General features: G+C 41.4%; 1 long non-coding RNA gene across 1 annotated transcript; it reads left to right on the top strand.

Annotated features, from left to right (window-relative positions):
• Window positions 1-12,371: 12,371 nt before the first annotated feature.
• LOC116385883 (uncharacterized) lies at window positions 12,372-14,021 on the top strand. Its single transcript, XR_004212915.1, has 3 exons — window positions 12,372-12,841; window positions 12,997-13,164; window positions 13,390-14,021. It is a non-coding gene; the product is annotated as an uncharacterized LOC116385883 (long non-coding RNA).
• The last annotated feature ends 428 nt before the right edge of the window (window positions 14,022-14,449 follow it).

Genomic DNA, 14,449 nt, shown 5'->3' with positions numbered 1-14,449 from the left:
AAGAAAGAAACCCTTTTTATCGTCGTATACATATACACGAAATTTGACCTCTGCATTTGACCCATCTCTGTATATAGGGAGCAGTGGGCTGCCAATGACAGGCGCCGGGGTTCAGTGTCTTGCTCAGGGACACTACGACACGTGGCACGTCCCAGTCGAGGATCGAACCGTTGACCCTGCCAGACAACCCTCTTAAGCCAGTGAGCCATGGTCACCCCGTGAGGACTCAAATGCAGACAGTCAGGTGAAGTGAAAAAAGGGTTTAATGAACAAACCAAAAACACACAGGGAATCCAAGGACAAGAAACGAGGGGGAAAATCCGGCTGGACAAGGCAGAACAGGCAGGCTGAAAAACCGGGAACAGGACGAGCAAAACGGGCGGGTAGGTAGAAAACAAACAATGATCTGGCAGTGAGTGAGTGAAAGACAGGGTTTAAATAGTGACTAGAACAGATGAGGAGAGTTGTGCTGATGAGGGAGAGTGACTGGCAGGTGCACTGAATGAACTGATTAGGGACAGGTGAAGGAAGTGAGGAGCTACAGAAAACCACACAAAACACCCAAGGCAAAGCCTGATCGTGACAGTTCATGGTCCTTGTAACCGTTTTTAATTCCTTGTTTTTAGTGTTTCTGTTTTGTTGATTGTGTTCTTGTGAATGTTTCATGTGCTGAAGTCTCTCCTGGAATAAAGATCTTTGTCTCAATGAGACTACCTAATTAAGTAAAGATTAAATAAAATACTGTATATTTGCTGCATTTCACTCCGTTTATGCATTGACTCTGCGAATGAAAATGTTCCTTTTGCATTCAGACAATGTAGTTATTAAAGATGATTGGATTGATCAGATGCACGATCAAACTTTCTGCCCTTCATAGTGTGCGTAGTGCCTCAGAGGGCACTGTTCTGTTGAACATAGTGTCACCTCGTCCTGCTCACTGGGTCGTGATGTGGGAAGATAGTGCGTGCAGTAACATGACTGCACACACAGGGAGCAGCAGAGTCTCCTGTCTCTCTAAACCAAATCATACCTAATGAAGAGAAGACGTGTTCCAAACGAGCTAATACACAATATCATTTGTTCAGTGATGAAAGTGAGAGTGAGATAGTTATGAATAACAATGCAGTGAGTTTCATTATTGAACATGTCTATAGAGCAGATTAGATGGTGAAAACCAGAGCTGGCAGGCAGCTTGCTGTCTGTCTCTGTGATGGTGTGTATCCACAGTGACTGCTGCCAAGTTATAGAGTCATGAGCGGGGGAGCGGTGGTGGAAGTCGGGCTGAAATTTTAGAAATGGCCTCCGTGCCTTACCCAGACCCTCCGGTCAAAGGCAGGAGTTTAAAAGTGTTTCAAATAACACGAAGGTGAACAGCCGTGACTGTGTGGGCGACAATGAACACAAGCAGACCTGCAGCGTGCTTTAACTTTAATGCAGGATTTGTTAGGCTATGTTCGAATAGGCATGTCTGGTTATTTGCAAATATTTAATATTAATATATTTAAAATCTATATTAATAAAGTTATTGACATATCACTAATAACAAGGCACCAAAATGATGTTGGTGCAGTAACTAAAACGGCATTAAAATGGCAAATGAATTAATAAAACCACCTGGGAGAACCACATTTCGTAACAAAAGGAAAATAGCAAATTATTATTGTCTACTGTTTAGTTGTACTAAACTATCAATTTTGAAACATAAAACAAACACAAATTACCAACATTAGATAGACAAAGGTTTATATTCCACAAACATCCATTTACAAGACAATAAAGGTGAAACACAAAATAGTAATCAAAGTAAACTAAAGAAAACCAAAGAGAGAGTATGTGTTTGCCTGTTGGGTGTGCGCTGTTCAGAGTGTGCCTCTTTGTTCCGTCTAGTGCATTCTGCTGCATGGACAAGCCCGAACACACATGGTCAGATCAGAACAATCAGATCCTTTTTAATTTCCCCTCTGCTGTACAGCTCTGTTTAAGACCAATACAGAGCATAATGGATTGTGATATGTGTGGGATAATGTGTCAGGTTAGAAGAGATGGTTGGTGGGCATGAAAGACCCTTTGTCTGTCTTAAGTATAACTAACACATCCACTGTGGCGAAGCCAGCGACCCAAATATCCTGACTCCAACAATATCACAGCAATAAAACTCTGAATACATTAATCACATCAATACATCTGCAATGGCACAGTTGTAAGTTACACAATGCTAGTAAACGTTTCACTAAGAGTCCATGTAGAGTGAGAGTTGCTTACTTTGTGACCATTTCATAACATTGAATAGAATGGTCGTATATCTCATTTTGGGAATCATTGGCAATGCTGAAGGTTACCATATTGTAACCCTAGTTCTATAAGCACAGGCGAAGCCCTCTACTGGATACTATGGGTAATATCCTCTTCCAATCACAAACACGCATTCGCCCACCGAAAATGTGCATAAGCGTAACCAGCCAATCAGGACGCCCCTACCCTAATACTTGCAGACCCGACAGTATATGAGGAAGCACACCTCGCTGCCTGACTATCCTACGCCCAACCCAACTCCACATGACAGGGGATCTAGCTTCCTTTCCTCACACCAGCCTCGGAACCCTGACCACTTTGCCTTGTAACAGGAAATAGTGGATCCCGCTCTTGCTTCCTGGATGGTCTTCTTAACCCATACAGACAGTCCAGAACTACTCAACCCGTCCCTTTGAGGAGCTAAGCAGGGAAAGGATGGCACCCTGACAAAATCCACCAAAGCTGCAACCGGAGCCATGTCCTCAGTGGCTGCTGACAGGATGCCACGACAAACTGAAGCGGAGGCAGGGGTGGAACGTTGGCCACTGGAGCGATGATTTCGAGAGGCTGTGAAGATCAGTACATAACAGACACGGACAAGGTTCTTTAAGCGGCAACTACGTCCGTGAAGGTAGGCAGTCAGTGGGCGAATCGCTGTTCGGACGAGAAAAAGGATAGTCAGACAGAGATGTGAGCTGATGTGTATACTATCCACACATATTTGGGTAAACAAGTTCTGATTTGATGGCTACATTTATGGAAATTTCCAGTGGGCAAACGCATGCTGGGGATTGGGGGAGAGTATTACCCAGAGAGTCCAGTAGACGGCGAGGCCTGTGTGAGTTAGATCAATGCAATCATCAATCATACAGCACATCCCTGCTGCTAACGCATAATAACAATGACACATTTCACATTTATATTCAAACTGATTCTGCTTTGTATGCAAACAAAGAAAAAACTTAAATGAAGTGACCATCAAATCTTTGAATATGGAATACACAACTTGAGATGAAGCACACACTTGGTTTGGTCTTTGTTTTACAGTGAACCTATATGAATTTCAAAACTCTTGATTTTATTTCCTTGTTTTTATTCCAAATATGTAGAAAAACTAAAGTCAAAAAATTCATCTGAAAAGTATCCAAACCTCTCCAAACAAAATGAAGCAGTATTGTCCGTTTGCAGCAGATGCCTTTGTTTGTCACTTACAACTGTTCACACCATCTGCCTGGCATGGTTCAAAGTGAGGCCAATCCATCAGCTCAGAAATAAGGACATTTGTCTCCTTCGCCTCAAAAGTATAATGTTGACTTTACGGCTGTTTATACAACAAAAATATTTTTTGTTCGCATAAAAAAGGTGGAATAAAGTCAATATGTGGGCTCTATTCTGAGAACTATTTCAGTTATCTAGACCTGTTCTGAGCGAGTGCCCATCAAGCAGCAACCTCCAGTCCTGAGAAATGAATCCAACGCAAAAATGCAAAACACTGCAGTTCCTCAAATGGCCACTAAACCCGCTAAGTGTGAGTTGATTGGATAAACGGCTCTCGAGAGATGCTAAGGACGGTCATACATACATGCAAAGATAGACAGACACAGCGATTCTAGATTTAGATGATGCTACAGCACCACCTAAAAGCCAAATGACACCAATTTGTCATGGTCATTCAGACATATCTACACTTGTCCTGTCCTCAGCATTTGAGCATACATTTGAGCACAATGTTCCCTACATTTTGATGTAGGGAACATCAAAATGTACTTTTTCCAGATCCAGAGATATAATTTTTTTTGCTGATTGCTCAAAGCAACAAAGCACATGAATAATAAAAAAGCACTGTAAAAGTATAAAACATTTACAGAACTATACCGTGATTGAAAAACGGACATGTATGTATGAACAGGTTCCCTTTAAATGCCCCGTTGATTTCATACAGAAAAACCCATTGTTCTACACCACAACATCAGATATATGATGTCCTGTATATCTGTAGCTTACACCCAGTTTAAAACAACACCATGTTTTCATGGCTGGACCGTTTTATCAAACAGAAATATTCGTTCGCATAAACCGACCCACCAGTTTGTCATTAGTTTTCCATTTCCCAGTTGCTCTTGTACAGATATTTATTCATCAGCAGACAGCTTCTGCCTCCCTGATGATTATGTGAGTCCTCTGTGAGGAGCAGGAATAAAGTGACGGAATCGTGATATGCTCTCAGCCCGAACCATCACAAAGCATCTTCCACCGCACTGGGCAAATGACTCACTGCTTAATTTCCTGACTCTGACCAGCCGATGGACGAGAATCAATCTTTATGCTAAGTTTCCCTGTACTGATCCTGAAAATGACAGCCATTATCCAGATTTACATTTTATCTCCTGCTAAAATAATGACAATAAATCATCGGGGGTGTCACGGCTGTCGATAATTACAGAGTGAACGGCCAGTGAGGAGTTTGTCTTGGAAGGTCCTGTGATCCCCTAGCAGCCGAGTAAGGAGGAAAGGATGACAGTGAAAAATGAGTCTGCTTCGCATACATGGATGACCAAACAGAGCATGCATCATAAATAAGTGATTTTTGTTTGCAACTAATGTTGCCTCTGTGTCCTCATTAAAGAATGTGTTTTAGTGTGAGCCATGCAGAGGCACCTGCTCCTGTTTTCAGTGTCCTCCTGTGTACCTCATGCTGCAAAGTAACAGCTATAAATTACATTAAAATAATAACTAGTACTCAGGTTCACCATATCCATAATTTAGCCTTCATTCACTTTTTATGGAGCCATTCGTGATGACATTTCTGAAATAATAAATAGCAGTCGCACGCCATCATTTTTCCAGTTGCTTTTGATTTCTTTTTTAAAAAGGCATCTAACTTTAAAGCACTGGTCATGCCTGTCAGTCTGTGCATGTGTGTCCTTTGCATATCTCGGGAACCGTTCATCCCATCTACTTCACATTTGGTGGGTGGATTGTTGGGCACCAAAAGACGTGCGGTGTCCCACATCGTCAACAGCAACACCTGTGATAGTAAAAAACGTTTGATAAACAAGTGGTAGCGCTCTGTACAGCGGCGGGGGCGGAGCTTCGGGGCTCTGTGGACGAGAGTCGAGCACGTCGTCCACAGCGGGCCTTTGCAAGCCGCAGCTCATTGACTCTTCTTCACTTCCCTGGAGTCAACGTGTGATGAGCGTTCAAGACAATGTGGCTCCAAGCGTTCATGCATTCCGAACGGTAACGCGCTCTGAACAGGCATGCCCCCCCGACAAGCCAAGCAATGGGCCCGCTCAGGATGTGCACTTGATCCAAACGGCCACGCCATCATTTACGCACAGAACAGCACTACTGTATGAGCAGGAGCGAGAATGTGGATTGTTCAACTTCTCAGTCTGGTGGCATACAGACAGTATCTAAAAGCACCAAAGGCCTTTTAAGGCAAATTAATCCTTGGAATCCTTGTTCCCCCTTGTGGCCGTCCATGAGAGGAACAGCAGCAACTTAAACTGTGTTTCTCAGTAACTGTCCAGTTCCAGTGTGTGCTTTCTGCCCCATTTACCTTAGTGATTTTTTCACAGTATTTTGGGGTTTCCAAAAAGGCTTCAAGGATGAAGACCGGCAAACAAGACAAACAACTCCTTAATATAGCTTGGAAACTGTGGATTCAGCTACCAGAATATCACCTAAAAAATCCACAGTATACAACTATATGTGTGGAAACTAGGAGGACTAAAAGGATCTATATTAAAATGTGCCAGCCTCTGATTTTATCTTCTCTATGATAGCACACAAACACTCCTCTTGCATCTTCCTTTAGCAGGATCAAGGTAGGAACATCAGGCATTTATCTGACAGGCTCAAGTGGAAACACACTGCTTGCTGTGTTTATCATTTGCATTTGCTCCCTACGGGGTCGGAGCGGCCGAAGACGCATCTCATATCCATGCAGTATTTTTCAATTTGACAGAAGGACATTGAGAAAGAATGTGTCAGAACATACCTATATTACCTGTCAGCCTTCCATTAGAAGTGCTGCTGCCTTGGGACACCATATTAGAAAGCTATCAAGAGGAAATTTCCTTTTGTTCAAGTAGAAAATTGTCAGCACAGCTGCACATCCTCCTTATTATGTGATATAAGTGTATATTTCCAACTGTATGCATCGTCTTAACTGTTTGTATACTGATGTTAATGTGTTGTTAACAGTAGATCTGATTATACAGCAGGTTATATCACAGTAGCCTTTCATAGTAGGATTCACAGAGTATTCACTGTCATTTGAATTGTCTTTAAAATCACTGCGTATGTGTTCCAGTTCATATCAAAGGTGTTGGATGGGAGTGAGGTCAGTCAAGTTGTTCCACTCCAAACTGGATGAAACGTTTCTTTCGTAAGCCAGCTTTGTGTACGTTGTCAGGAAAGAGACCACCCACTTTGAACGTTACCAGCCGATTGAATGGGTGTCATCAGTGGTCATCACCACTGATCTTAATACATCAGCCGTAAATTTAGGTTTAGGCAACAAAACTGCGTGGTTTGGGTTAGAATAACCTTTTAAGTAACTTGCGTAACTTGGCAAAATACGATCAGCTGTATCCTGGGTGTTTGTTTGATCCATCCATCCGCCCCGACCTCCTCCCTGCATCGACTTTGTCACTCTTCATACTACGTCGCCTGACTTCCTCTTCACCCCCATCCACTTAACAAAGTGTTTTTTTGCATAAACCCAACTATTGTTTTGTAAAGTCTTTTTGATGGGCACGAAAGAAGCTGGCAATTCGTGTCGCTGTACAAACCAAGAGACTACATTTCTTGACTATTTCATAAACTGCCATCAGACTGCTGGTAAGTCTCTCGACTTCTGACTTCCTCTCGATATCTTCTGACTTCCCTAATGTCCGTGTCTTTAAGCTCCAAGCTAATTGGTTCCTACTGAATATGTTAACCTTTAAAAACACCTCACACATCTAGTGGGATTTTTAGTAAAGACTCAGCAATTTTCTGCAGCCACTGGTCACTGTTTTTTTTTTTTTTTTTTAATCAAATGTTACTGAAACAGGAGGAAGTAGTTCATTTGTTGGTAGTAGGATTAGGAGGATACATACATTGCTGGTTTGGCTCTGCACATGGGATTAGGTAAAGAAAAAAAAGACCTCACCTAACCTTTACTAATGTTGCTATTGCAATTTTCAGAATTGTTCAATATAACTGTTGTACTTGACAGGGTTGCCTCATGAGGACTGCATACGGCACACTCTTTGCTATTTTGATCCGAGGCTGCTGTTTGACACGAATGCGCTTGTTGTGTGATTTTGGTTAAGGAAACGTAGTACATGCCACATTACGCTGTCATCATCTGCAGTGATCCATGCTCTCCCTGCATCTGGCAGACATGACTCACGTTGGGCTCAGATGCAGCACAGGAAGTACATCTCTCCGCGAGCAACTCTCAGTAACTGCATTAAGTACATTTATCCAAGTGCTGTCCTCAGGCTACACTTCCGAGGAGTACTATAAGTGAGGAGCTCACTTATAATGAGGAGCTTTATTCAATGCAACTCATGGAAGTACTTTTTTTACCCTATGCAAAATGATCTCACATCTCAAGTGGATACAAGAGGTTTCAGGTCATCAATATGCTCTGAAAAGAAACTACTAGCAGTGCATGGATGCCTTTACTTACTTTAGATACGAATGTACATGTTGTACATTCGTATCTAAAGTACATGTCTGCGGTTACCGCAGATCACCACCCTTTTATTTCGATTGCAGGTATTATTTGACTAAAGAAGTCAAAACTATTTGGCACTGGGTTACTTTAGTCGATACCTTAAAGGTAGCGAGTACGGAGGCCAGGCCTACCCATGAGAAAAATAAAAAGAGAAAAAAAGATGCCAGAAAGAGAAGGAACAGAACTTTACAGTGCCCCTAAAATCCCCAAACGTCCTTTGCAGTCTATGACGTTGAGAAGCAGTGTTCATCTCGTTCATACAGGAGCTCCTTCATCTCACACATTTACCCAAGCTGCCTTTTTTTTTTTTTTTTAAAGAGTGACTGATTCTCCGGAGAGCAGCTGCCAAGGTCAGACCTGCAGCCCGCTCCATCCATTGTTGTCAGCCGTCCACACCCGTGCAGCTACATACACACACACACATACAGACACTCCAGCCCCCAAGTAAGTGTTAGACCATGTTAGCTTGTAATGAGAAGCGACATAAATCAGCTCAGCCTCATCTCTCATCAGTCCTTGGTCTAGATTAACCGGTGTAGCCAGGCAAACAGTTTCTGCTCAGAGTGTGTGGGGGGCTCTTAAACTAGTCAGAAAACTGTGATAAAGACAGAAGATTACCTGGTGAATTTACAAAACAGGAGGACAAGGTAGAGAAGAGGAATAAGTAGAAAAAGATTAATCTCCAAAAAGCATACATATGTACAGAAATCATGTGGCAGAAAGATTCCATGGATGCAAGCCGAGGCAACTAGGCTGTAGCATGTTACACACACATCACTTGTCAATGTCCTGCTTTAATCCAGGGTCTCATGAAGGCCACTGGGTGAAACATTTTCAGGGGAGATTTCTGATAGTGGAACCTTCATTCATGATACTTAGTATGACACATTTTGTAGGCTTTCAACCACACCTCATTAAAGTGAAATGTGGTTGAAAGCTCAGAACAGCTAGTGATTGGACCCTTGAGCTTAGATGGAGCTTATCTGGATTGAACAAGAGGCTCTCTGTTCGCCATCTGCAGGGTGGAACAGGTCTTCTTCTGATTGACTGAGTGTCAACATCACCTCTTCCCACTACAGACAGTTTTAACCTCATGCCTCTGAGTACTGTGTTATTGATATTTCCGGACCCTGGTTTGTAGTAACTGTGTATACAGTGATGAGAATATCAGCCCAGTGGCCAGGAAACAATTTTGACATTGTACATTTCTGCAAAGCATGGAAACGTTGAAGGTCAATGTTTTTCTATCTGGTCAGAGCAAGTGAAGTCATACATCGAGGGACCATTGTGGAAAGTAAAGCATCTGGTCAAACAAACGGAGAACTTTCACCCAGACTGCAGTTCATGTCCCGTGTGAATCCAAAAGTAAATGTTGACTTTGCGCTTGTTACGTAATGTTGTTACGCAACGTAAGGGAGGTTGTCAAATATTCATACCACTTACGTTTGTTACTGTAAGTTATTACATAATTATTTGATCTGAACCGTAACCAAATTGTGTTAACTTAAAGCGTGATATGAAGCTGATGAAACATATTTATGAAACTTATTTGATGGTTCGACATTCAACGTATCTTTGGTTGGAAAAGGGCCAGTTGACCTTGCATGTCATATAACCTCAATCAGCATCTTTGGGTTGCCAGTCTGCAGACTACGGTCATAACATAATTGTGTTGTATTCATTTGAAAAGACATAACAAGCTTGGGTTTGATTTAAGAGTCTTTGGGTATTTTGAAAAGCGCTATATAAAAGTGATTTATTATTATTCTGCAAGTGCAATTAAAAACTGGCAGAGCTTCAGTGATGAAAATAAAGGCAGACTGTGTACTTGAGGCAAACTGCAGCATGATACAGCCAAACCCACAACACCCTAAATGACTGCAGCAGTATCCGTGCCCACGCATGACACCCATGTACCCAGCTGCTTTCATATTTTACACTCCCAGAGACCAGATGCTGCTAGCAGTCGATTGCCTCCTTCTCACCTCCCACAGAGCTCTTTCTACAGGTGGCCGTCGTCCAGACACACACGTCCTCGCGGCTCTGCTCATTAACAGAACCCCAGGCCCACCCGGGGCTTTGGGCGCCGTGTTCATCAGGGTGCTGCACACAGCAGACATCTGGAATGGGAGCTCCCTGCACTACTGCACCCAGTGACTCGCACTGATCCCTCTGTCAGACTGGGAGAAGCAAAACAAATGGTGAATTTTTAATTCGAGCCGTCCAATTTCATACGCAGCTGTTTTGGAAGTCACTCCGGAAGAAAGTTACGGCTGATGTTTGTTTGCAAGTTGCTGAGGCGGCATGATGAGCAGTCAGCGTCAGCAGTTTGTGGATTGCCGATCTTTTGTGGAGTGCAGAATAAAGCATGAATAGATTTTAAAACAAAGTTAAAGGAAATTGCTCTTACCATCTTCTCACATTTGCAGCGCTGTGGGTTTATTGAACGGCTATAAGAATATAAGAAGCTTAGCGAGGCAGATGCTTAATAATGTGGGACTATTAATTTGACTTTTATTGCTGTTTTTCTCCAACACATCCAGAGTGTCCACACTGCATCAAAATACACACTGCACGCTGTAAACTGAGTTTTACAATTTTAGAAATCTCAGCTCAGTTATTGAGACACAGGTATTGATCAAACACTCCCACAATTATGCAGAATGTATACTGCGATATTGATCCTCTTGGCTAAATCATAGATGAGATCACACACTGAGTGGCCCAGCGCAATCTCACTTATGCAACTGTGGAATATTAGCAATCACTTCGAACTTTGAGAAGTTATTGTTGAAAGTTGCGTTTTATAATAAGGTGTATAACAAGTGAGAAAGTCCACTAAGGCTTAGGTGGGAGATGTGGTGTGTGGGTCAAACACGTACAGGACTTTCACCGTTGTTTGTGTCCCGTGTGAGTAGTGAGTTTGAGTGTTATGTAACGTTAAGTAAGAGTCTGCTCAGGGTGGTTGTGATTTATTTATGTTAGTCACATTGTTACGTTAACATGGCATTGTGAGTTTCTGCTATTCAACCAACTCTGTGGTTTGCAGAAAGGTAAAACACCGACATGTGTCTGGATTAACCAGCTATGGAGCCCCAGGGAAAAATGAAGCTGTGGGTCCTTGTTGACCTCCTTTGTTAGTCAGCAATATCTCAGATTGGATTCAAGATGATACATTTATAACAGAAGGCCTGAGTGAGATTCCCACACTGTAAACCCGAACGTCCAAAGTATTCAAATAGATTAAGTAGTGTATACTCAAAGTTTTAAAAAAAGTTCGAACCTAATTATGTCAAGTTGGTGTAACATGTTCTTCCTTTTGAGTAATTTTAACTAATAATTTTTGATTAAATGGTTAGCTAACGAACGTAGGTTAGCGCTAGCTAACGTTACTTGAAGGTGCATCTCTGAACAGCCGAGGAGCACTAAATTAGCTTGTTTGACTGAGAAAAAGGCGGCTAACGAACGTACGCTAGCTAACGTTACTTAACGGTGCATCTTAAAACTGCAGTCTTCTTTTCAGTGAAACAAGCTAGTTAAGTCAAATACTGGCCTCCCGCGCTTCTCGGCTGGTCCAGGAGTAGCGCCCGGAGTTTCTGCATCAAACTTGCCGTCACTCGCGTCTCTGTGGCATTTCTTTTGTTTTATTGCACGTCATTCTGTTCATTCATTTTTGTGTAAACCTGGAATTTCTTCACAGTTGCAGATAAAGATTAGGCTACACTATTGTTCTGAGCTAACGCCACCAAACTTCAGACAACAGGTTTTGTCAAGCTAAGTAAGTTATTCAAGACATGTATACCGTGGCAAATAAAATAGCACGTTATTGTTAGACCCTGCATGGTAAATACTAAATAGCTAGTAATTTACGGTGGTGTTATTGAGACTTGCATGTAAGCTGCATAAATGAAATGTTCAGATATGCCACCAACAAATTATTTATTGACAACTATGTTTATGTCAGTGCATTATACCAGTGGTTCCTAACCTGGGTGTCAGGACATCACAGGTTGTTGCATGGGAATCACACGTGTTGTGGGAAGAGTGCCTAAGTAAGAAATATCAAAGAACTGCACAGAAAAATATTGTTTGAAGAAAAAAAAAAGACAAACTGTGATGAATAATAATTGGAATATGGCATAGCATTTGCATCAATCTAAAGCAATATATTGCTCATCTTCTATTTGCCTGTTTGATCAAAATAAAACGTTTTGCCGTATTCAAGTCAACGATTCATGAATGTGTTATGTTCATATATACCATCTTTTCTGTTTTAAAAGTTTTAGATGGTGGTCTAAACTTTGTTATTTTTTTCTTTGCCTTTTAGGTTGCTGGTTCCAAAATGATCTGGAAGTGTAAGTTGTGCGCAGCTTCTTTCACCTCCAGAATACAGTTATTTAGACACTAGGCTGCAGCACAGCCACTATTCCAGAATCAGCCCTCTTCCATGCCTCTACACTAATTGCATTTGCACATTTCAGATGAGACAGGCTGGATGTCAGGAGGTCACTGTTAATGCTGGAAAAAGAAGTAGAAGAAATCATGAAAATGAATCTTCACATTCCAACATTAAAAGACCCAGGCGGGCAGAAGTCAACTTCCTACCCAACTTTCCCCAAGGAAAGGATCCTTCAAGCCTTGAGCAGTTGAGGCAGACAATTGTTGAAGAAGTCAAGAAGACTGAGAAGAACCCTGCCCTTCATTAGAAAGATGATGGAGACCACATTTCCCCTACGCCGACAGACCATAGTGATGTCCTGCCCACCAGTGAACGAGCTCATGGACCTCTGGCCTGCTCTCAAAATAGAGTCTGAGGTAATATGGATCAGCTCTCTCTTTTTAAGTGAAAATTGTGATTCTTACTCATTTGGCTGCTATTTTCTGCTTTATAAATGTGTGCTAGATTCTTCAAATTGAACTGTTTTTTTTAAGTGTTGCTGTATTCTCCTCCTGCTGTTATTTCAATGTAGTTGTATGCAGAGTTCCAGCGGATTACGAATCAGAACCTGCCCAACACATTCTATTTCTGAGCTTGATCGTCATCTTCCTCAACTGATGACCTTATTCAGACAGAAGGCCTCAAAACTGGGAAGACAGCAGATGCTCTGGCTGAAATTTTAAAAATCCACGATGAACAGGTAAATAGATTATTCCACACTTCATAGGTTGAACCGGTGGAACTTCGAACAGGTTCAATGAGCTTTGTGAATTTTGCAATTAGTCCACTTTTTGTTTGCCATTTGTCTGATAGCATTAAAGATGTGAACAGGTTATTTGTGGACATATGTTCTGATTGGACTGTTTATAATCAGCTTTGTTCAGTAAACCCTTCAGTATGTACAATTCTATTTTTATCTGAATAGGAAATCCATGACATCCACACCAAGCGCACTACTGTTCTCCACGCCCTTCCTGTGTATCTGCACGAGGACGTTTCTGGATTTTTCAGAACCTGCACAATGAGTCTCCTTAAGTCACTAACAGATTCTACTGTGTATTATGTAAACAGTTCATCAAAATACTAATATCTTTTAGGACTTACCTTTGTTTAGTCTACCCATACAGTTTATGTATGGTCTGTTTTATTTCTCCTCACTACAAAGGAACTGTATTGGCAAATGATAAGATGTTCATTAAAACATTTTCCTGTAAATGTCCTTTAGCGTGGTTTCAGTCTATCTCACACCACTTAGATTCTCTGATTCGTGTGTGCAGAACATGGATCTTATGTTTTTCACCTCTTACAATGAGACCCAGGTCGCCCTTGTAAAAGAGGTATTGGTTTTCAATTGGACTTGGTTAAAGAAAGATACATTATATGTCATCTGTTCTGTTCCATGTGTTAGTTTGTGATTAGTATCTCTTTTTCATTCATTCAGGACGAGTCTGATGAGCCAGAGCTTGATGGTGTTGCAGTGGGCCTCCTTACTGTCATCAGTGACCATGACCCTGTGAGAATCTCTGTCGTCATTGACACTGTCAGGTTTACTACCACTTCTACTACTTCCATTACTACTGTTCATATTGAGTTAGTTAAACTCAATATAATTGAGGCAATCAATTGCCTCGAAAATGTTAAGTTTCGAGTCACATCTTTTTAAGAAAACAAATTCAACATGTTTGACTAATGTGTACTTAAAACAATGAAAACAAACTAATAAACATTGAGTTTGGTTAATATGAAATGATGTGGTTGTGTACTTATTTTTTAAAGTTCTGTGAACTTATTCTAGTGGTTTGAAAACTTGAAATTTTAAGTCATAATAACTGAGAATAATTGAGTTGAGCTAAATGAGCACTTTAATTTAACTGTTATCAAAAGGTACAAGTAGCAAGTCATCCAAGCTTTTAAGTTCTGGAAAATTAAAAAAAAGTTCTGGAGAACTCAAAAAAATTGAGGTAATCGATTGCCTCAATTCTTTT

Source organism: Anarrhichthys ocellatus, unplaced genomic scaffold (assembly GCF_004355925.1).
Source record: "Anarrhichthys ocellatus isolate YVR2014 unplaced genomic scaffold, GSC_Weel_1.0 scaffold12, whole genome shotgun sequence".
Lineage (NCBI taxonomy): Eukaryota > Metazoa > Chordata > Actinopteri > Perciformes > Anarhichadidae > Anarrhichthys > Anarrhichthys ocellatus.
Note: the sequence above shows the minus strand (reverse complement) of the source record. Positions and strands in the feature narration are given on the sequence as shown.